This window comes from Triticum urartu, chromosome 5A (assembly GCF_056163025.1).
Source record: "Triticum urartu cultivar PI428250 chromosome 5A, HENAU_Tu73, whole genome shotgun sequence".
In the NCBI taxonomy this organism is placed as follows: Eukaryota; Viridiplantae; Streptophyta; class Magnoliopsida; order Poales; family Poaceae; genus Triticum; species Triticum urartu.
This window is the reverse complement of record NC_141877.1, coordinates 136,361,027-136,385,898: the sequence shown is the minus strand read 5'-3', so window position 1 is coordinate 136,385,898 and position 24,872 is coordinate 136,361,027. Positions and strand designations below refer to the sequence as shown.

General features: G+C 47.7%; 1 pseudogene; it reads right to left on the bottom strand.

Moving 5' to 3' along the window:
- Window positions 1-825: 825 nt before the first annotated feature.
- On the bottom strand, window positions 826-1,896 carry LOC147970599 (uncharacterized; annotated as a pseudogene).
- Window positions 1,897-24,872: the final 22,976 nt, after the last annotated feature.

Sequence of the window (24,872 nt, the reverse complement as noted above, 5' to 3'; positions counted from 1 at the left end):
AACATATGTGTACGTGTTGATTCCACCCTAACCTTTCCGAAGCGGGACCCCTCTTAATTGTGCGGCTTTCTTACGACTCAAATCCACCGAAAAGAAACATAGAGAAACATCGTCTTCGATAGGTCTGAGGGGCACCGAATCGTCTTGTTCCTAGACATGAGATATATGAAATGCTCAATGCACACGATTAGTCTGCAAATGCATTATCATCAATCACCAAAACCACTTAGGGAGAAATATGCCCTTACAATCTCCCCCTTTTTGGTGGATTGATGATAATACGGGATTTGCACATAGGGATATAAAATGAAAGATAAGCAAGCCCAACATCTATAAAATATAGACAGGCTCCCCATAGATGTGTGCACTCTATAGAAATGCTTTGGACTGCACGACACACATACTAGGATCAACACTCCCCCTATATTTTATAAACAAGGCAATCCTTGCAACAATATGAATGACAATAAGCATGGAGGCAACGTATAGAAATGAGCATGAAGTAAAGGGCACATGACATAATAAGCTCACAAACTACTAAACATGCTAGGAAATAGGATAAGACAGTAAGACAAGCTGAGGACATATGTCTTACACCATATGATAGTCTCTTGGACTCACTCCTGGACTCACATGAACACAAACGCAAACTAAAGCAAACGAAGGTTCAACAGAACGAAAGCAAAGCGCACCAAGACACGACACAAGACTCGCAAATCCTACACACTCTCCCCCTTTGGTATCGAGACACCAAAAAGGCAGAGAAGACACATACGACACAGGTGGTGGCAGAACTCCACGGCATCACCAGTCATGTTCCTCCTCCTAAGACTCCTCGGCAGCACGAGATGTAGAAGGAATTCCAGTCTCCTCCTGTGACTCACTGCACCGGCAGTGCTGTCTGGTCCACTGCTCCTCGTCTGTGATCCGCTCCTCAGATCCACTCTGGACCTCAAGGCCAACCTGCCTCATGATGGCATGGTCATGACGACGAGCCATCTTGGCGTTCACATGAGCCTGGAACTGACCCTTGGCCTGCATGCAGAAAAGGGTCTTCATCCTGTCCTTGAGCTTCTTGGCCCAAGATGGATTAGAAGAGGGAGGAGTGTATCCCTTAGAGCTCTCCTCAGCCGCCTCCTCCTCCTCAAACTCATCCTCATCCACATCCATCCTAGCAGCCTCAGCCCGGGTAGTGGTGTTAGCCCACTTGCTCTTGATGCGTAGCTTGATAGGCTCATGGCGGGTCCAGTCGGGAGCATGAAATTCTTCACCCGGAAAAAGCTTCTCCCAAGTCTTAGAGATCAAGAAAAACAGGTAAGGTCCATAGATGGACACCTTACGATTGAACACAGCAAACTGCAGCTCACACCACATGATATGAGAGACATCAAGTTTAGCCGTCTGTTGGAGACGCGCCTTCTCACAGATGAGCATCATATCCACAAGATAGGCATGCACCTTGTCCTTGTCGCCTATGCGAGGAAAGAGTGTGTTGCGGAAGATCCGGTGCATGATGTCAAGGAATGGGTTCAACACCCAAGTCTTCTTGTCATTGGCAAGCTTCTTCTCAATGACGTAGGGTTGAAGCTTGTTCTTGTTGGCTGACTCAGCGTTGGCATGTGGGCGGACACCAACGGGCACATTGAGCCCCTCATCACGAACGTTCAACAAGTCCATGAAGTCCTTCCACTTAGCAGACATCCTCTTCCCATTAGTCATCCAAGTCATTGTCTGCTGCTCATCCGTGTGGAATTGGACAAAAGCGAATAACTAAGCCACAATCTCCGGGTCAAAGTCCAAGTGAAAGGTGATGAACTCCTCAATACCAAATTGCTCCACCAAGTCCAGAGGCTCACCAAAATATGCCCTATTGCTCTCCTTCTTCATATGATGCATGTAAATCCACTACACTGACACATAGATGTTCTGCTTGGACTTGATCACATCCTAGAAGATAAGATTTTGTTGCTTGGTCCAAAACAAGTCATTGCCCCTTGTGACCTCCCTAGGGTTGACATAAGGGTTGAGCTTCCTTCGCATCAGAAACTCCACTTGAGGTATCTCATCCATTCCCATCGTCGGCTCCTTGGTCTTGGTAGCTGTGGACTTGGTTCTGCATTGTGGGGCACTGGAGCCCTCTGGACCCTATTGCTTGTGAAGGCGCTTCGAGCTTGTGTCACGAATGGGATTCGAGCGCCGGACATTGGAACTGGAGCCACCACCTATGACACACAACACAAACACGAGAAAACCGAGAAGGATTATTGCAAAGACAAGGGCCAAAACCAAATGAAACAAGGAGACATGAGATTTGGAAGGACAAAACAACGTAATTGTCAACACTACGGTAGTACCGGACCAAAGCGCGGATGTAAAAAATTACAGCCGCTCTAGCCATGGTAGTACTGTGCCAGGGTGGCACGGTAGTACCGCGCCTGGAGCGGAAGTAATTTTTACTTCCGCGTCCCAGGCGGTAGTACCGCTCCAGGAGGAGCGGTAGTACTGCACGGATTCGAATCCCTCAAGAACTGTATCTCCAGATCTAGAAATATCTGCAAAAATAGATCGGTACTACCGTTGATCAAAACTACACTGTTGTATCACTCCAAATAGCATACCTACTACACTAGCACTCTCCTACAACCTCCTCTTGCAAGGATTTAGCCAAAAATCACACGAACTACACATACATCTCCCCAAGACCTAGAAGCACAAGAACGGAACAAAAGGAGAAGGACTAGGGCAGATACCAGGGTCCATGGCAAGAGGGCGGGGTGGGGAACGATCCTACCGGTCGGAATGTGAGGAGAGCGGCCGGAGACGGAGATCTGGCGAGGTCCTCCGGTGTCGTTCTTGGGCAGGAGAGAGAGACGAGGTGGGGAAAAGATATGAATGGGTATGGGGGAGTTGGAACTCCCCTGCCCCGCACTTAACCCCCACCCGCTCGCGACAACGTGGTAGTACTGCAGGTCCTTGCGGTAGTACCGCCTGGGTGGAAGTACCGCTCGCTGGGCGGTAGTACTGCTCTTCCAGCGGCAGTAAAAAAATTACTGCCGTGATGGAAGGGGTAGTACCGTGCCTGGGATGCAGCTGTGCATGCACAGGGCAACCCTTCTCCAGCGGTAGTACCGTGGCTTGCCACTGTAGTATCATAAACCCAAGAAAGTGCAAGTTTCGACAAGAAGAGAAGAACATGGCCGTTGCAATGCAACCTTCAAGCAACCGGACACACAAAAGAGCACACACACGAGGCAACTCAAACACAAGCATGGCTCAAGGGAAAGGCAAAAGACAGCAAGGACCAAACACGGAACACAACCTCTCCAAAGAGAGGGCGGTGGCCGGAGCCACCTATGTTTGAGTCAATTGGTATGGCACTGGGAAGAATTATCCTTGGGCCCATGACCAAAACTCGTCTTTGAAGCACAAGTACCATAAAAAATGGCTAATGTGAAAGAGTTGATCAATTTATGCATAATGGGGGGAGGGAGAGTTCATTGAGAGAACAACACTCCCCCTATGTCCATGCCTACACCTAAACAAGACATCAAGATGAGTATGGTGGGGTGTGCAAGGGTTCAAGCCACATTGCTCGAATCAATGATATTTAGCTCATGCCTTAACTCGCAAAATCTTGCTTCATCCAAGGGCTTCGTGAAGATATTTGCAAGGTTATCATGAGTGTTGACATAGTTGAGCTCGATCTCTCCTCGCCTAATGTGATCCCAGATGAAGTGATACCGGATCTCAATATGCTTCGTCTTGAAGTGTTGCACCGGGTTGAGAGAGATCTTTATGGCACTTTCATTGTCACACCAAAGAGGCACTTTGTCACAAATGGCATTGTAATCCTTTAAAGTTCGCCTCATCCAAAGAAGTTGAGCACAACAACTACCGGCGGCCACATACTCCGCTTCGGTGGACGAGAGAGACACACAACTTTGCTTCTTAGAAGACCAACTCACCAAAGAGCAACCAAGAAATTGGCACCCTCTGGAATTTGACTTCCTATCCACTTTGTTTCCCGCCCAATCAGAGTCCGAAAAGCCCACAAGGTTGAAGTTAGCTCCTTTTGGGTACCATAAGCCAAAGTTTGGGATATGAGCCAAATATCAAAAGATTCGCTTGACCGCCACATCATGGCTTTCCTTAGGTGTGGCTTGAAACCATGCACAAATTCCCACACTCAGCATGATATCTAGTCTAGATGCACAAAGGTAAAGCAAGGAGCCAATCATGGAGCGATATACCTTTTGATCCACCACTTTACCATTGGGATCTATGTCAAGTTGGCATTTGACGGGCATTGGAGTGGAAGCCGGCTTGACATCGTTTAGCTTGAATCTCTTGAGCATGTATTGACTATATTTGGCTTGGTTGATGAAGGTACCTTCTCTTCTTTGCTTGATTTTGAACCCGAGAAAGAACTTCAACTCTCCCATCATGGACATCTTGAACTTCGAGGTCATGAGAGCGGCAACTTCCTCATTGAAAGCTTTGTTAGGGGATCCAAAGATAATATCATCAACATATAGTTGGCATACAAACAACTCCCCTTTGACCTTCTTAGTAAAAAGAGTGGGGTCGATTTTCCCAATTTCAAATCCACGATCTTGCAACAACTCGGTAAGGTGCTCATACCACACACGTGGGGCTTGCTTAAGGCCATATAGTGCCTTATCAAGTTGGTACACACGATCGGGGAAATAGGGATCCTCGAACCCCGAGGGTTGTTTGACATACACCAACTCATTAATAGGACCATTAAGAAAATCACTCTTCACATCCATTTGTTGCAACTTGAAGTTATGATGAGAAGCATAAGCAATCAACAAATGAATAGATTCTAGGCAAGCAACGGGAGCAAAGGTTTCACCGTAGTCGATCCCCTCAACTTGGGAGTAGCCTTGTGCCACCAACCGAGCCTTGTTGCGAACAATAATCCCATGAGCATCTTGCTTGTTCTTGAATATCCACTTGGTTTCAATGACATTATGGTTCCCCGTTGGCCTTGGCATCAATCTCCACACCTTGTTATGCTCGAAGTTGTTGAGTTCTCCATTCATGGCATTGAGCCAATCCGGACCTTGAGTGCCTCATAGACCTTTTGAGGTTCAACACAAGAAACAAACGCGTGATGTTCACAATAGTTTGCTAATTTTCTACGAGTGCTTACCCCCTTTCTTAAGCTTCCAAGCACATTTGTCATGAGATGTCCTTTGGTAGTGAGCTTGGATGCAATCTTGGTGGCACGACGCTCCAATTCCTCCTCAGGAGTGAGTGGAGGATCGGTAACTTGATCATCTTGAGTGTTGTCTTTAGCTTATTCTTGATCTTGAGTTTGCTCTTGATCTTGATCTTGAACTTGCTCGGTGGCGAGAACTTGACCTTGGGCATCACTTGGTGGTTCACCACCAACTTGATCTTGTTCATTTGGTTGAGGGCCTTCACTTTGTTCTTCGGAAGCGTGTGAGTCTTGGGTTGGTGATGGTTCCACTTGAGTGGAACATTTTCCTTCTCCTTCAGCCACAAGGGGTTCCTCAATGGGTAGGATATGACCAAGAGCCATTCTTCTTATGTCTTGGGGAGGAATTTCATCACCTACATCACAAGTACCACTTTGATCCACTTGGGAGCCGTCATTCTCATCAAACTCCACGTTACATGTCTCCTCAATGAGTCTGATGGACTTGTTGAGGACACGGTAAGCATGAGAGTTTGTAGCATAACCAACAAATATGCCCTCATGAGCTCAAGCCTCAAATTTAGACAAACGAACACCTTTCTTGAGAATGAAACACTTACACTCGAACACCCAGAAGTACTTGAGGTTGGGCTTGTTACCGGTGAGTATCTCATATGGAGTCTTGTTCAAGCCTTTGCGGAGGTAGAGCCGATTGGATGCATGACACGCGGTGTTGATGGCTTCGGCCCAAAAGTTGTATGGAGACTTGAACTCCGCCATCATGGTCCTTGCCGCATCCATCAACATCCGGTTCTTCCTCTCCGCTACACCATTTTGTTGACGGGTGTAAGGTGTGGAATATTGATGCTTGATCCCCTCATCACTAAGAAACTCATCCAAGGTGTAGTTCTTGAACTCAGTGTCGTTGTCACTTCTTATTGTCAAGATCTTTGCCTTGTGTTGAAGTTGAGCTTCATTTGCAAAGTCAGTGATGGTTTGTTGGGTCTCACTCTTCCTCTTGAAGAAATATACCCAAGTGTATCTTGAATAATCATCCACAATCACCAAGCAATACTTTCTACCCCCAATACTATCAAAGGATGGAGGTCCAAAGAGATCCAAGTGAAGAAACTCCAAGGGCCACTTCGAGTAGATGATAGTCATGGGAGGGTGAGCCTTCTCATGTAGCTTTCCTTCGATACAAGCACTGCAAGCACGATCTTTGGCAAAACTAACATTTGTTAGTCCGCAGACATGGTCCCCCTTGAGAAGACTTTGCAAAGATCTCATATTGACATGGGCGAAATGGCGATGCCAAAGCCATCCCATGTCAACTTTATCCATTAGGCATGTCACGGTCTTAGTGGGTCGCTCTGAAAATTTAATCACATAAAGACCGTTCTTGACATGCCCAACAAAGGCTACTTTAAGAGTCTTGCTCCACAAGAGGGCCACGGTATCAATATCAAAGAAAGTGGAAAAGCCCATGAGTGCAAGTTAACGAACGGAAAGTAAATTGTATGCAAGGGACTCAACAAGCATGACTTTCTTGATCGTGAGAACATGAGAAATGACAACCTTGCCAAGACCCAATACTTTAGAAGACGAGGCATCACCCCACTCGACATTGGTGGGCATAGATGAAATCTTGTGCATGTCCACCACCAAGTCCCTGCTTCCGGTCATATGATTTGTGGCTCCACTATCGAGCAACCATGATCCCCCACCAGAAGCGAACACCTACAAGATATTATAATGCTTGGTTTTACGTACCCATTTCGTAATGGGTCCTTTGATGTTAGTAACAAGGGTCTTAGGAACCCAAATAGACCATTCAATGTACTCATAAGGAGAACCAACAAATTTAGCATAAACATGCTGTCGGTGTCAAAACTGGTGGATCTCGGGTAGGGGGTCCCGAACTGTGCGTCTAAGGCGGATGGTAACAGGAGGCGGGGGACACGATGTTTACCCAGGTTCGGGCCCTCTCGATGGAGGTAATACCCTACTTCCTGCTTGATTGATCTTGATGATATGAGTATTACAAGAGTTGATCTACCACGAGATCGTAGAGGCTAAACCCTAGAAGCTAGCCTATGGTATGATTGTTGTTCTACGGACTAAAACCCTCCGGTTTATATAGACACCGGAGGGGGCTAGGGTTACACAGAGTCGGATACAAGGAAGGATATCTACATATCCGTATTGCCAAGCTTGCCTTCCACGCCAAGGAGAGTCCCATCCGGACACGGGACGAAGTCTTCAATCTTGTATCTTCATAGTCCAACAGTCCGGCCAAAGGATATAGTCCGGCTGTCCGGAGACCCCCTAATCTAGGACTCCCTCAGTAGCCCCTGAACCAGGCTTCAATGACGATGAGTCCAGCGCGCAGTTTTGTCTTCGGCATTGCAAGGCGGCTTCTTTGTCCGAATACTCCACAGAAGATTTTGAACACAAGGATAGTGTCCGGCTCTGCAAAACAAGTTCCACATACCACCGTAGAGAGAATAATATTTCCACAAATGTAATCTGCTGACACATTTAGCAACATGACATCATGCCATGGCCCGGTCTTTATTCGAACCACTTTTCTCAACCAGCACTGCACATATCGCGAGGCAGTTTTGTTGACACGTCTTGTCGAAGCAGAGATCGTGTCCCCTTATCACGGGATTCTCATCAATACGGGTATGGGTAGCCCAACCGCGCCATCAATTACGGCGTTCGGGGAATAAGCGATTTTACCAGGTAAGTGGGGAGGCGCATCGCCTCTTCCGCCCTTATAAAGGGACAAAGATTCACCCTTTTTACCCACGCCTTCTTCCTCCTTGCTTATCCATTCTCGCACACTCGAGCTCCAGCGCCCAAGTTCGCGTCTTTCTCCTTAAACCACTCCAAGCATGTCCGGAGCAGGAGGCAAGTGGACGGAGGAGAACATCACAAAGCTACGGGAAGCCAGATATCTGGCCGGGGACATCGCGCACCGGCTGCCAGATGCAGGGCAGATCATCCCTACGCCCGAACCCCATGAGAGTGTAGTTTTCCTTACCCACTTTGTCCGCGGATTGGGATTTCCCCTTCACCCGTTTGTCCGCAGGCTCATGTTCTACTACATGCTGGATTTTCATGATCTGGCCCCCAATTTCATCCTCAACATCTCGGCATTTATCGTCGTGTGCGAGGCCTTCCTCCGCATCAGGCCCCACTTCGGCATGTGGCTGAAGACCTTCAATGTTAAACCGAAGGTGGTGGTCGGCCAGCAAACAGAGTGCGGAGGCGTCATGGTGGGCAAAATGCCTAACATCACCTGGCTCAAAGGCTCCTATGTGGAGACCATAAAGGGGTGGCAATCGGGGTAGTTCTACATCACCGAGCCGCGCGACACCAACTGGGTGGCGGCCCCTGAATTTTGATCCGGAATCCCCACGCGGCTCACTTCCTGGAAAGAGAAGGGCCTATCCTGGGGTTCCCTGGTAGAGCTGACCGGACTCCAGACCTGCATCAAGAACATGATGAGCAAGAAAATCAAGCTCGTCAACGTGGTCCGGATCATGCTCTTCCGCCGGATCCTCCCGTGTCAACGACGGGTAATCAATTTGTGGGAGTTTGACCCAGCCAAGCACCAGACGCTGTGAGAGCTCTTCGACACGACGCACAAGGATGTCTGGAAGGTGTTGTTCAAGGGCGCCGAGGTACCTCCTCCCCTTACCGAGGACCGCGGACTCAGCATAAAGCACCATTCCAATCCGGTAAGTTTTTATATCTCACAGGATATTTATTTGCCCCAGTTTAATCATGTGTGGGATCTAAGCTTCCATGCCATTAACAGGACTGGGTAGAGACAGCGGAGCAGATCGATTGCCCAGCCCCCCTGCCTGAAGATCCTGCAGATGCTCTCCTAACGGGGATGCTGGTTCCGGTGCCTTACGAGGTGCTGGTGAAGAAGGCCAAGAAGACCACAGGGACCCGAAAGGGTCTCCGGCGCAAGGTTATATCGGACTCATTGTCCGTTAACTCCGAAGCGCACTCCTCCCACGAAAACGAGGAGGAGGAAGAGGAAAGTTCTCCCCCCCCTAGCTGGGGGAGACAAGAAAAGGAAGGTCGCCCCAACCGGGGAGGCCGAAGGGTCCAAGAAGGGAAGGACCCTCCTTCCGGACTGCTCCACGACGGCCGCCTACAGTGACGATGAGTGGTTACCCAGGGACAGGCCCCTGGCAAAGTCGTAAGTATCCGGATACCATAGTAATTCATGGTATGTTTTATTGCACTGCTTCTCCTTACGCCGAATATGATTATACAGTCCGTCCCGAGCCCGTCTCGACGTATCTTCGTCGGACAGCTCTTTGGACTCGTCGGATATGAATAGTGATTCAATTTCGACCGCCTCCACCCCTTGCCCTACAAACAACATCGAGGTGTTGTCTCAAAAGGCACCGAGCCGAGGGGAGGTAGTCCTGGGGGCGCCTCGAGGAGACCTTCTGGACCCTGGGCGCAAAGGGAGCAAGACTCCCACGGGCTCCAAGTTCGGCCCCTAGCCGAACACTGCGCTGGAACCTTCGGTGGTTACGGACTCCGGCAGGCGACCCCCCGTTAAGAGGGGCAAGCCGCCTGTGCCGGTGGCCTCTGTCCATCCAGAGGCACCGGACAACTTGCTGGAAGCGCTTCGCAGTGCTTCCATCAACGAAGAGCACCGGACTATCATGAGTGCGGTGATCGAGAAAGTTCAGTCCACCAAAAATGGACTAACCGATGCTTGTGCCAGACTCCTAACAGGCTTTCAGGTAAGCAATCAAAATATAGGAAAATATTACCGCATAGACAGTAGCCCCTGATGCTCTGTTTGGCGTTCGCGAAGAAAGGCTGAATAGAGGATCAAATAATGACTCAGGAGTCTAATCAGAATATGTCTATGTGCATATGCAGGCTTCACTGCTGGCCGCTGCTGCACGTACAGCGGAGGTCGCTGCACTGAAGCAGGACCTTGAGCGGTCCGAGGAAGAGCTCGGCCTTACCAAGAGGCAGATCGAGGAGAGCAAAGGTAAGCAATATCTTGTCTATATATTAAAAAGAAATTCGGTTGTAGAGTAATAGGATCATCATGAATTTGCCAGGGGCCACGACCGAGGTGGCGACCCTGAAGAAGGCGCTGTCCGAGGCCGAAGACAAAGCGGCCAAGGAGCGCATTGAGCGGGAAAAGCAAGAAGCCCGGGTAGGCGAGGTGCAGCAAGAGCTCGAGGCTCTCGCTAAAAAACATGAGTCCTTGGAGCTTGACTCTAAGACACGAGAGTCCGAGCTTGTGAAGGCGCTCGAAAGCGCACAGAGCGCCAAGGCTAAAGCCCACAAGGCCCTCCAGGAGATTGATGCGGTGAAGAAGATAGCAGCGGGTAAGGCATTCATTATGCAAAGCAATCATGTGAAGGAAACTTTCCTTTTACTTACCCGAGTTCGGAGCTCTCCAGGAGCGTTCGCAGATCTTCCCCGCAGTGTACTGGATGCCGCGGAGTTTTACCGAGCTGAGGAGGGGAGCTCGACGGAAAAGTTGTTCTGGTCTCAGTATACTGGGACTGAACACCCAATGCCCTTGAGCGACCAGCTGAAGTAACTGGTCGAGCTTCACAAGGCGGCCGAACAGGCCAAGAAGGGTCTTATAGTCTGGATGTGGCCTGGCGATCCCCTGCGTAGCAGCTACTTCGGTCTGGTGAGGCAGCTTGTGGATGCCTGCCCACGGCTTGAAGTCATAAAGCGGTCCGTCTACATCGAGGGTGCGCGCAGGGCTTTTGCCCGGGCGAAGGTGCACTGGGCGAAGCTGGATGCTGTAAAGCTGGTGAAGGAGGGGCCGCCGGAGGGCAAGGAGCATCGCTGCCCCGAAATGTATTATGACAGTGTCCTGAAGGGTTCCCGCCTTGTGGCGGAGGAATGTGCTAGAGATGTAATTTTTGAATGAACATGCTCATGTGATCCTGTAATGTGAAATGAGTTCATTTGCGCTATGCAACGCTTTTTGAATTTAAAATATTACCTTCAGTGCGGCCGTTTATAAAATCTGAGAGTTGGCCAGTCGTCGGCTTCTGTCCCCATGTAACTAGTACTGGGGGGTCCGGGATAAACCTGAGCACTCTTTATCCCAATTTTGGGTCCTTCGAGGGAGGTGTTCAGCACAACCAACCATGAAATCGTACTATAAGGCTTTATCACTCTCCTTAGCCATAGAAGTCTACAATTTTAAATTTTGGCGAAGCCCCTAGTATTCGGAATGCCGAATTTGGGGCGCTATATACGCCTAAGTCAGGCAAGGCCGACTCCTCGCCTGAAGCGGAAAAAGTCTTTAAGGACTTGAGACCTCTCGAATAGCGACCAACTCTCGCCTTATCATGACAGTCAGTTTTCGGCTTTCTCTACTGAGGTGCTCGTCCGGAAGAACCGGGACACAATCGCAGTAGTTCTCCTAGCGCTACCTTAGCCGATATAGTGGAACGTTAGGTACCAAAACATGGGAGTCGGGAAAACCCAACTATTGACCCAAGACATGATTCGGAGCTGATGCATATAATGCTATAAGTTCGGGGTGCCGCACTGTCTAAAGTGTTCGGACTTCTCACGCCGTATTATGGGGTAAACGAAAGCCCCTGGTGTACTGACCGTATCAGAATGTACGGGTGCAAGTTGTCGTAAATGAACATATAAGAAAAAAGGGATGGATAATGCAATAATAGACTAATGCTATGCATTGTTATTTAAATAATACGTCGAAGCGTACTGATACAAGTAGTGCAATAAGCAAAAAAATAGGACTATTTGACATGTCCTATCCAAGGGCAAGCTGCGTATGGGTAATAAAAAGTGGGTATATCGATTGTTATTAGAGACCACCTGGGGGTTCCCTTGTACGTCTTAGCTTCTTGCCTCCTTGGTTGTTCCTTCCCGTAACGTTTTCGGCAATCATACTGCCGGAAAGGGCTTCCAGAGAGTAAGGTCCTGAAAGAGAAAAAATGATAAAGGTATGTAGCCCCTAGGGCGGTTAAGCCGCATTGCGGGACGTGCCCTAATCGTGCCCCCGCCTATGCCCATGGTGTTTTCAATGCATAATTATGTACGCGCGGCACGGATTTTGTCGCTTGACAGGGACTGGGACGGGGGCCGAATTGCTAGGCGAGCTCTGAACATGCAATTAGCGGATGTATTCACTAAACCACTTGATGAGAAAGTGTTTTGCAGATTAAGAGGTGAATTGAACATCATTGATGCTTCAAACTTGGAGTAGGAACTCCATTGGATACATGCAAGACTTGAGCTTACGACTAATCACTTGATATTTCTCCTATGACGATTATCTTATGTCTTGAAAATTTGCATCTTGCATGTTATCTAACCCTTATAGGTACTTGGATGAATCTAATTCTATGAGATTGCAACTCACTCACATCTTGAGCAATCTCTACATCACCAAGTCTCTACACAATGGTGGTTGAAGACAAGGAAGCACGAAACCTTTCAAGCATATCCTTTGACAAATTCTATGTTGAGTTTCATGATTGTCATGTTGGATACACAAGTGCTCTTCCTTGCGAAAACTAACCCATGTAGGTAGATGAACTCAAAATACAAAGGGTGCTCCCAACTCTTGATGGGCTACATCAACCTTGAGCAATCCACACAAGTTCAACTACATGATCAAGATCAACACCGCCACCCAAGGTATGTCATTCCATCTTAGAGAAGCTTTACTCCAAGTCATGAGTCAAAGCAACTCGACAAGGTGTGAATACATCAAGATACTTAAACGAAAAATGGTAACCCCATTTTGATCTTAAACGATGAGTACGACCTATGATCAAGTGATCTCACTTGACTCCTAAGTCAATATACTCTAACATAGGTGACTTTGTCACCGCCCAACTCTAGATGAAGTTCTCTTGTGTTCTTTTCTGTGTTCTTGCATTTGTCTCATGCATATTTGTTTCCCCTTTCAAAACAAACTTCATCTAGATCTTTTAGTTTCTTTTCTTTGTTCTTTGTTCTGCATTTTCTGCATCCAATTCATCGCAAATCTTTGGAGATCTTATTTGTCTAGTGAGCTGAGGTGACAAGTGTTTTTCTCTGTGATGAACTCGGTTCCACCGGTTTCATGTTTCCGGTCTAGCCGAAGATTTTCGGAGCAACCGAAGCATACAACTTGATGACACCGATTTCACTACAGGAAAAACATTTTGCCATTTATTCCTGCTTTATTCTTGATCCAGCTCCACTCAATGAATCTTGTCCTCTGCAAGCATCACATTTACCTTAATGCTTTGTACTGTGTTTCAAGGACCGAACCCATTCACAACAAATTCCAGAAGACCCTTCTTGGAAATTGATGTCAAAGGGGGAGAGAGAGATCACATCAAAGCTTAATAATATCTCTAGGGGGAGAGATCTCTAGGGGGAGGGAATACTCCAGGAAAGAGTAATCTTCAAGGATCCCAGATGCTTGATGTTCAAGAGGAGAGATGCCACATGTCTTCTTGGGGGAAAGACATGTTCATATGTGCTTATTTGCATTAGCTCTGTTCATTTGTTTCTTTGAGCTCTATTTTTCTGTTCCCTATCTTCTCCTAGTATCCCATGTTAGATTCAGGGGGAGCAAGACATTCAAGGGAAAGAAAATTCTTAAATTCATTGCATATCTTTCTCTTTGGGTACATGTCAATATCTATCGTGGTACTCTGTACTCACTCTACATGTCATCCCAGTCTTGGTACTCTTGTGGTTCCTTTTGTTTGCTCTAGCTAGTAGGTGCATTTGTGTTATCTAACCTTGTTTACGCAGGCTCATCCCATCCTAGCCAACTCAAGACCACAAGGTAAGTATATGCATCATAGTCATGTGTATGAGAAATTCTTGCTGATGTACATACTGTTTGCAAGAAGGACTCATGGGCATGAAGGTACATTTCCCATATTCATATCTTTTGCCCTGATGCATATAGCCAAGATACATGTAACACATTGCCTACTCTGTCATGGTTATGCTCTCACATGCTTCTATATTCCATATTCACATGATTGCATACATGTAGGGGGAGCCTATGCTTGTTACATGTCTTTCCAAAGCTTTACTTGCTATTCTCTATATCTTTATCTAAAGCTTTGATGTATGTTGCCATCAATTACCAAAAAGGGGGAGATTGAAAGCACAAGTGCTCCCTGGGTGATTTTGATAATTAATGACAACATATCTCTTGTCGGACTAATACTTTTACCTAGTATGTTTCAGACAAGTTCAACAAATTAAGTGGCATGGACTAAAGGATGTGGAACCCCTTCAAGATGCTAAGGACTAAGGATTGGCTCGAGCTTCAAGATCAAGACTATACATTTTCTATTTTAGTGATCCAAGATCACATTGAGTCTATAGAAAAAGCCAATACTATCAAGAGGGGATGAGGTGTTGCTTAATGGCTTGCTTGCTCAGAGTGCTTAGTGATATGCTCCAAAACCCTCAACTACCTTCCCACATCCACATATGAACTAAACCAAAAGTCAAACTCGGCCCCACCGATTCTTTCTATCCGGCTCCACCGAGTTCAGACGTCATAGCCACTGCCACAAACCCTAGGCAAATCGGTTTACCGATAGGGATCTCGGTCTCACCGAGATGGGATTGTAATCTCTCTGTGTATGTCCATTACCAGAATCGGTCTCACCGAGTTTGAGCAATCGGTACTACCGAGATTACAATGCAAACTCTCTGGTCAACTTATTACCAAAATTGGTTCCACCGAGTTTGTGTAATCGGTACCACCAAGTTTGCCTGACCAACTCTCTGGTTAGCTTCTTACCAAAATCGGTCACACCGAGTTTGTGTAACCGGTTACACCGAGATTACGTTATGCCCTAACCCTAACCATATCGGTCCTACGGAGTTGCATGTCAGTCCCACCAAAAATCCTAACGGTCACTAGATTTGCTAAATCGGTCCGACCGAGTTTCTAAATTCAGTCTCACCGAGATTGGTAAATTGTGTGTAACGGTTAGTTTTTGTGTGGAGGCTATATATACCCCTCCAGCCACTCTTCATTCATGGAGAGAGCCATCAGAACATACCTACACTTCCAATACACATTTTCTGAGAGAGAACCACCTACTCATGTGTTGAGGCCAAGATATTCCATTCCCACCATATGAATCTTGATCTCTAGCCTTCCCAAGTTGCTTTCCACTCAAATCTTCTTTCCACCAAATCCAAATCCTGTGAGAGAGAGTTGAGTGTTGGGGAGACTATCATTTGAAGCACAAGAGCAAGGAGTTCATCATCAACACACCATTTGTTACTTCTTGGAGAGTGGTGCCTCCTAGATTGGCTAGGTGTCACTTGGGAGCCTCCGACAAGATTGTGGAGTTGAACCAAGGAGTTTGTAAGGGCAAGGAGATCGCCTACTTCGTGAAGATCTACCGCTAGTGAGGCAAGTCCTTTGTGGGCGATGGCCATGATGGGATAGACAAGGTTGCTTCTTCGTGGACCCTTCGTGGGTGGAGCCCTCCGTAGACTCGCGCAACCGTTACCCTTCGTGGGTTGAAGTCTCCATCAACGTGGATGTACGATAGCACCACCTATCGGAACCACGACAAAAACATCTGTGTCTCCAATTGCGTTTGAATATTCCAAACCCTTCCCCTTACATTCTTGCAAGTTGCATGCTTTACTTTCCGCTGCTCATATACTCTTTGCATGCTTGCTTGATATTTATTGTGTTTGTTAAACTTGTGCCAAAACTCCACTTCAACTTAAAGAAATTAAAAACTGCAACTTTTGGTACTTAGTGTCTAATCACCCCCCCCCCCCTCTAGACACCTCTTCTTGATCCTTTCAACTGGTGATGTAGGTTTCAATGCTTCCTCCTCGAGTCGGGATAGCGACCTGCACTTTGGGTAACTCTTGGAGGGGCGCTCGAGTTCGTATTCCTCGGCCGCAAGGACTTCAGTCCATCTGTCTGCTAGCAAATCTTGATCAGCTCGAAGCTGTTGTTGCTTTTTCTTCAAGCTATTTGATGTGGCTATAAGCCGGCGCTTGAAGCGCTCCTGCTCGACGGGATCCTCAGACACGATAAATTCTTCGTCGCCGAGGCTCACCTCGTCTTCGGAGAGAGGCATGTAATTGTCCTCCTCCGATTCTCTATCTGCTGCCCGCTCTGGAGCGCTAGCTTGTTCACCCTACTGCTCTAAATCGTGCTGGAGTGGATTGTTGTCGTCTTCGGCACTGTCTGGAGTGTTATTGTCTCTTGTGCCGGTATCACTATTTTTGCTATGGCGGGACTTAGAGCGCCGCCGCTGACGTCGGCACTTGGGTTGCTTCTTGAAGGGGTCATCCCCTGCTGTCTCGTCGCCATTGCCTTCTTTGGGGGTGTCCACCATGTATATATCATATGATGAGGTGGCGGTCCAGCACCCTGTGGACAGTGGTTCCTGTTCGTCTCCTGCATCGTCGTCCATACCGTCGATGTCTTCAGAGTCGAAGTCGAGCATGTCGGTTAAATCGTCGATAGTGGCTACTAAGTGGGTGGTGGGTGGGGAGCGAATTTCTTCGTCGTCCGCATCCCATTCTAGCTGGACATAGTTCGGCCAAGATTCTCTTGACAAGGAGAGAGACCTTAATGAATTTAGCACGTCGCCGAAAGGTGAGTGCTGAAAGATATCCGCGGAGGTGAACTCCATGGTCGGCGCCCAATCGGATTCAATAGGCACGGACGCAGGCGGCTCGGAGTCCGTGGCCGGAGACGAATCCAGTGGTTCAGCAACACGACTCTTGTAAGAGGTGAAGTCATTATCCGGCTCCATCGCCACTAAGAGTGCGGCCTCCATGGCGGGGTCTATCCCCCCGTCCTCGGATGGCGCAATTTGCTCTGGATTGAGGGCCGGAGTAGTTGCAGGTGTGATGTCCCAAACACTGTCCGACGGCAAAGTTACGTCATGCTCGTCGTGATTGTGCCGCGCACCTGACATGGGCCCGAATCCGTCGAAGATCAAGTGTTCGCAGATGTCGGCAGTGCAGTTTAAGTTTCCGAACCTGACCTGATGGCCAGGGGCGTAGCTCTCGATCTGCTCCAGATGGCCAAGTGAGTTGGCCCACAATGCGAAGCCGCCGAATACGAAGATCTGTCTGGGGAGGAAAACCTCACCCTGGACCACATTGTTACCGATGATCGAAGGAGCCATCAAGCCTTATGGTGACAGCACAGTGGAACTCTCAATGAAAGCACCAATGTCAGTGTCAAAACCCGCGGATCTCGAGTAGGGGGTCCCGAACTGTGCGTCTAAGGCGGATGGTAACAGGAGGCGGGGGACACGATGTTTACCCAGGTTCGGGCCCTCTCGATGGAGGTAATACCCTACTTCCTGCTTGATTGATCTTGATGATATGAGTATTACAAGAGTTGATCTACCACGAGATCATAGAGGCTAAACCCTAGAAGCTAGCCTATGGTATGATTGTTGTTCTACGGACTAAAACCCTCCGATTTATATAGACACCGGAGGGGGCTAGGGTTACACAACGTCGGTTACAAGGAAGGAGATCTACATATCCGTATTGCCAAGCTTGCCTTCCATGCCAAGGAGAGTCCCATACGGACACGGGACGAAGTCTTCAATCTTGTATCTTCATAGTCCAACAGTTCGGCGAAAGGATATAGTCCGCCTGTACGGAGACCCCCCGTCACTAGCATGGCATAACACATAAGAAGGGTTAAATTCGCCAGCTTTATTGGAAGGGGTGGCATTGCCCTTCTTGACACCAACACCCTTCTCATTGTTCTTCTTCTCCTTAGAAACACCCTCTCCCTCCTTCACAAAATTTTGCTTGAGAGGAGGAGGTCGTTTGGCCTTGTCATTCTTCTTATTGTTCTTGGACTTGGGTGCAAACCCAATTCCCTCCTTGGCCACAACTTCCTTTTGATTGCTCAAAAGGTCGTTGAGGTTCTTCTCACCTTGTATGCAAGACACAAGGCCTTTCTTAAGTTGCTCCTTCAACTTAGCATTCTCCTCCACAAGATGCACATGCTCACAACATGGGTTAGTAGCATTTGCATTATCAATTAAAACCATATGGGCAGATGTGGCATTCTCCTTGGTTAGCTTCACCTGGAGTTGATCAGGAGACTCTTTAAGGCTAGGATGAGTACCCTTCAAGGCCTTGTGAGCCTTTTCAAGTATATCAAACTCCTCCTTGAGTCTAGCAAGATCAACCCCAAGTTTGGCCTTCTCGGAATTGAGCACACGAGATACAACAAGAGCATGATCAAGATCTTTCTCTAATTTAGCATGATCATCGTTGTGTGACTCCTCAAGAGCCAAACGATGACCATGCTCTTCCTCAAGCGCATTAGAGAGATCTGATATCTCATCGGCATAGTCATGACTATGCCCCTCCATCTTAGAGATGGTTTCTTCATGAGCCTCGATCATGTCATTGGCTTCACCAAGTTGTTCCAAGAGAGCAACAAAGTGCTTCTTGGATTCACCCTTGAGCTTACTCATAAAAGACTCAAATTCATTTTCCTCCTCATTAGACCCCTCACTTTCATCAATGCAATCTGTCAAAGAAGGATTAGTAATGATGATGGTTTTGATGTTGGGGATTGCCTTGTTAGTGGTTTTAGCCATGAGGCACTTGGCGGTGATGTTGTCGTTGGGCGAATCGAAGAGGGACACTCGTGGAGTGGAGGCAATGGCAACGGAGGCCATGGCAATCGTCTCACCGTCATCATCATCATCATCATCCTCATTGTACTCTTCTTGTGCCACCAACCCCTTGGGAGGTGTCTTCTTGGTGAAGTTGTTCTTGTTGGGGCAGGACTTGGCCTTGTCTTTTTGGATAAGCTTGCCACCATTGTCTTCCCTCTTATCATACGGGCACTCCGCAACAAAGTGGATTACATTGCCACAATTATAGCATGTCCTCACACGTTGCTTGCGCTTGGCGCCACTTGAGTTGTTCTTGTTGAAGTTGGGCCTTGAGTTCTTCTTGCTCCAAAATAGCCTTGAAGCAAGAGCCATGTGCTCATGATAAGCATATTTGTATCTTCAGTGTTACTCTCCTCTTCTTCCTCTTCATCCTCTTCTTCCATACTAGCCTTGGCCTTCAAGGCAAGGTTGGGCTCCTTTGCGCGTTGAGAACGCAACACCGCATTGTCGGCAGTCTTGTCCAAGATCCTCATTGCCACAAACTCATCCAACACTTAATTTGAGGACAAGGTGTGGAAGTCCGGCCTTTGACGGATGACAGAGGACATGGCCTTATGGTAAGGCATAATGACCTTGAGAAACTTGCACTTGATCCAATTGTCATCCGCATCCTTGCTCCCATGATCTTGGAGTGAGACCGTGAGAGTGGTTAATCTCCGGTAAAGCTCACGAGGTTCTTCATCTTCATTTATTGCAAACTCATCGGCCTCATCTTGAACCACTTCATAGTTGGAGCGTTGAATGCTTGCGCTTCCCTTGTAAATGGAAACAACATGTTGCCATGCTTCCTTGGCCACGGTGAAAGGTCGGAGATGCGTGATATCTTCGGGAGGGATGGCCTCTTGGAGAATGCAAAGAGCGGACTCGTTGAATTGATGATCCGCGGCTTCTCTAGGAGTGAAGTTGCTTGGGTCATGCGGATAGAAACCTTGCTCAATAATTCTCCAAAGGTTAGTAGAACTATGATTTAAATGACGTTTAAAGCGATAGATCCAAGAGGAAAAATCCTCATTTTTCACAAGCTTAGGACGAGAACCAACAAGATTCAAATGAGTGGAGGGAACCGGTCCTCCATAAGTAAGGGGTGGTTCAACATGGGAAAAGATGCCATTTCCACTTCTACCACTAGACAAAGTAACTTTATCACTAGTAGCTTCCCCCTTGTCAGAGTTAGCATCCGTCACCTTGTTAGTGGGATCGACCACTTCCAAAGGTGCGGTGGATAATTTAAGACCATCAACAAAGTTCTTAAGCATGCCTTTGACCTCGGCCGTTATGGAGGTTTTCAATGTGTCCAAGGCCACATTAAACTCCTCACGAGAGACCGAGGTTCCCCCATCGGCCGCAGACGAGGACGGAATCACACCGAGGTGCTCCTCCCCACCGTCTAAGGTGTCAACCATACTCTTCGGACGGAAAAGTCCTTAATAAAGAGACGAGGCTCTGATACCAATTGAAAGGATCGATATAGTTGACTAGAGGGGGGTGAATAGGCAACTAACAATTTTTAGCTATTATTTACCAATTTAAAGTTTGCATCAAAGTAGGTTGTCTAGATATGCAACTAGGTGAGAAACATATATGATGCAACAACAACAAGCACACAAGCAAGCAAGGGATACAACACAATATAAGCTTGCACAAGTAAAGGTAAGAGATAACCAAGAGTGGAACCGGTGGAGACGAGGATGTGTTACCGAAGTTCATTCCTGAAGTACGTCTCCTTTGGAGCGATGTGGAGGCACAATGCTCCCCAAGAAGCCACTAGGGCCACCGTATTCTCCTCACGCCCTCACACAATGCGAGATGTCGTGATTCCACTATTGGTGCCTGTAACACCCTCGATGCGACTATAGCTCCCATGTGTCGAGGCACGACTTAGAGACATAATCGCATTGAAGGCATATGTCGCAAGTAAGGTAATCTTTACAACAACCCATGTAATATGATAATAAAGGGAGAGAACATAGTTGGCTTACACTCGCCACGTCAATCAAGGTACATCAATAACATTACATCATCCAAACACTCATGGCCCGACTATGGCGCCAAAATAAAAGATAACCCAACATGCGACACGGTCCCGATCACCCCCAACTGGGCACCACTACTGATCATCAGGAAAGGAAACATAGTAACGTTGAGAGTCCTCATCGAACTCCCACTTGAGCTCGAGCGCGTCACCTGGAGCAGAATCATCTGGACCTGCATCTGGTGTAATAGTAATCTGTGAGCCACAGGGACTCAGCAATCTCGCACCCTCGCGATCAAAACTATTTAAGCTTATAGGCAAGGCAAGGTAAACATATATGTGGAGCTGCAGCAAGCAACTAGCATATATGGTGGCTAACTTATTCGCAAAAGAGAGCGAGAAGAGGAGGCAAAGCGCAAGCGAGAATCTAGAGAGCAACCTGCGCAAGCATTACTCCAACACCGTGTCCACTTCCCGGACTCCGCCGAGAAGAGGCCATCACGGTAACTCACACGGTTGTTTCATTTTAATTAAGTTAAGGTTCAAGTTATCTACAACCGGACATTAACAAATTCCCATCTGCCCATAACCGCGGGCACGGCTTTCAAAAGTTCAAATCCCTGCAGGGGAGTCCCAACTTAGCCCATGACAAGCTCTCACGGTCAACGAAGGAATAGACCTCCTCCCAAGACGTTCCGATCAGACTTGGTATCTCGGTTCTTCAAGACACTTCGACAGATTAAAACAAGACCAGCAACACCGCCCGAATGTGCCGACAAATCCTGATAGGAGCTGCTCATATCTCTTTCTCAGGGCACACTCAGATTGTCTTAGGTACGGGTAGGCCAGCCCAGAGTTGCCCCTGGTGGCCACCGGCAGCTGACAGGTGGACCAACACTCAGAGGAGCACTGACCCGGGGGGGTTTAAATAAGATGACCCTCGGGCTCTGGAAACCCAAGGGAAAAAGAGGCTAGGTGGCAAATGGTAAAACCAAGGTTGGGAATTGCTAGAAAATCTTTAATCAAGGCGAACTATCAAGGGGTTCCCATTATAACCCAACCACGTAAGGAACGCAAAATCCGAGAACATAACACGGATATGACGGAAACTAGGGCGGAAAGAGTGGAACAAAACACTAGGCGAGAGGCCGAGCCTTCCACCCTTTACCAAATATATAGATGCATTAAGATAACAAGATAATATAATGATATCCCAACAAGTAAATAAATGTTCCAACAAGGAACGGCCTCCAATCTTCACCTACAACTAGCAACGCTATAAGAGGGGCTGAGCAAAGCGGTAACATAGCCAATCAACGGTTTGCTAGGACATGGTGGGTTAGAGGTTTGACATGGCAATTTGGGAGGCTTGAAAGAAAATGGTAGGCATCGAAGCATTGGCATAGCAAAAGAGCGAGCAATCTAGCATAGCAAAGATAGTAGTGATTTCGAGGGTATGATCATCTTGCCTGCAAAGTTGTCAGAGTTGACTGGATCCTCGAAAGCAAACTCAACAGGCTCCTCGTTAGCGAACTCGTCTCCTGGCTCTACCCAAACAAGACAAACAAGCAACAAAGACACAATCAACCACGTGCAAGGATCAAACAATATGATGCAAGGATGGTATGCTATGCGGGATGCGATGCGGAATGCATATGCAAGATTTGACAGGAAATGTAAGATCCTGGCCTCAACATGGAAATCCAAGTGTGCCACTGGAAAGATGAGATGAAATCGCTTCGAAAACGATATAAAGATCACCGGAATCGGAGTTACGGTTTCGAAATGGCAAGCGATTCAATTATGACACCAGTCTGCGATTTACAGCAACTGGTCATCTAAATGCAATGAGATGAACATGATACAGCACCCAAACATGACAACAAAATACATGGCGGGGATGCATTCAAGATGCTTAACAAAAGTCTAGCACTGAGCTACGGCCAATTCATCCATTAACAGGTTCAAACAAGCATGGCAAAAATGCATATGGAAAACAGATCTCAGACTTGGTGAAATTAACACTTGTCTGGAATTTCAGATCAGGTAGCACTCTTCGGAGCAACAAAACTACATGCTACAGGACCTGAAGATGGCAAAGTAAAGCATGGCATGGAGCTACTCAAAGATCTTAACAAAAGTCCCTTAGTGACCTTAAGCCAAAATGGATCAGAAAATACAATTGCAAGCATGTGAACATGGCAAAAACATAATCAAATCACAGACTTGGTGAAAACTAGAGCATGCTGAAAACAGATATCAAGTAGGCATGTTTACAAGCTCGATGCACTCACTACGGAGCAAGACATGACTAGCTAAGCATACATCTATCAAGAACACACAAAATTCAAGCTAGACATGGCAAGAACAATAACATAGCATGCACGGATCAACTACAACAACATCGGCAAAATTGCAAACAAGTTGACAATCTGCACAGATTCACAAAGTAGCAAAAGTAGAGCTCGATTGACTCAAGCTAGGGTGCTCCATAATTGCAAACAAAGACATGGATGGATAGAGCTCTACAAGATTAATAAAACATCCTTACTGATCATCCTCAAAAGAGGCACGGATCACTAGGAAACAATATGAACATATGGCATCATGAACTAAACAGCTCAAGGACTTAGTGGAAATGCTAAGTCCCTGAAAACAGAATTAGCAAGTGCACCACTTTGCAAGCTTGCACTAGGCACCACAAACTTCACAAAAATACATGGGTTGCACCTCTGGAGAGATGGAAAAACCCTTAACAAAACATATGTAGAGCTCATGGGCATATCATGCACACAATAATCATGGCAAAAATGACAAATATGCAAATGGAGTAGCAGATCTGACAATTATCTCAAGTAGCCCTCTTCTAACAGCATTTCGGGCATCAAGATGAACTCAAATGAAAATGATGCAATGGAATGAAATGATGTACCCTCTGAGATGAACAATTTGATATGCTATATGCCAAAAACGGAGTTACGGATGCGGAGATATAGCACGACAAACAAGAGCACATGGATTAGGGATTTAGGGGGGAAAACGGGGTCAACCCTAATATTTCAGATCTGGATCTGGGGCGCGGAAATCGAGGATGGCCGGATTTACTGTAGCCGGCCGGAGCTTCACGGGGCGTCGCCTAAGAGGAAGAGGCCGGAGCGATGGCACGACGTGACGCCGGCGAGGGGCGGTCGCCGGCGCGGTGGCGCGCGGACAGCGGGCGCTGGCGAGCTCCGGTGGCGGGGGCGCGACCGGCTCCGGTGGCGGCGGGCGGCGCGAGGAGTAGGGCGGCGGGGACGAGCTTGGCCGGGCGGCGCGCGGGGATGACGATGGAGGTGGCGGCGCGCGCGACCCGGGTCGGGAGGGCCGGCGATGGGCCCGAGCGGGCCTGGCGGCGGGGCGGCGTCCAGGGACAAGTGGCACGCCCCAGTTGGCTGTGGGCGGCGGCGGTGGACGTGTCCGGCACCGGCAGACATGTCCGGCGGCGGAGAGGGAGTGGGGCTAGGGTTTCACCCGAGATTTCGATTGGGGAAGATATATATAGGCATAGAGGGAGCTAGGAGAGTCCAAATGAGGTGCGGTTTTCGGCCACGCGATCGTGATCGAACGCTCTAGATGATGGAGCAGGTTTAGGTGGGTTTTGGGCCAAATTGGAGGGGTGTTGGGCTGCAACACACACGAGGCCTTTTCGGTCCCTCGGTTAACCATTGGAGTATCAAACGAAGTCCAAATGATACGAAACTTGACAGGCGGTCTACCGGTAGTAAAACAAGGTCGCTTGGCAAGTCTCGGTCCAATCCAGAAATTTTTAATCCCCACACACGAAAGAAAGGTAGAAATGACCACCGGAGGAGAATGAAGCGCTGGAATGCAAAACGGACAACGGGGAAAATGCTCGAATGCATGAGATGAACACGTATGCAAATGCAATGCACATGATGACGTGATATGAGATGCATGACAACGACAACAACACACGGAGACAAAAAAACCTGAA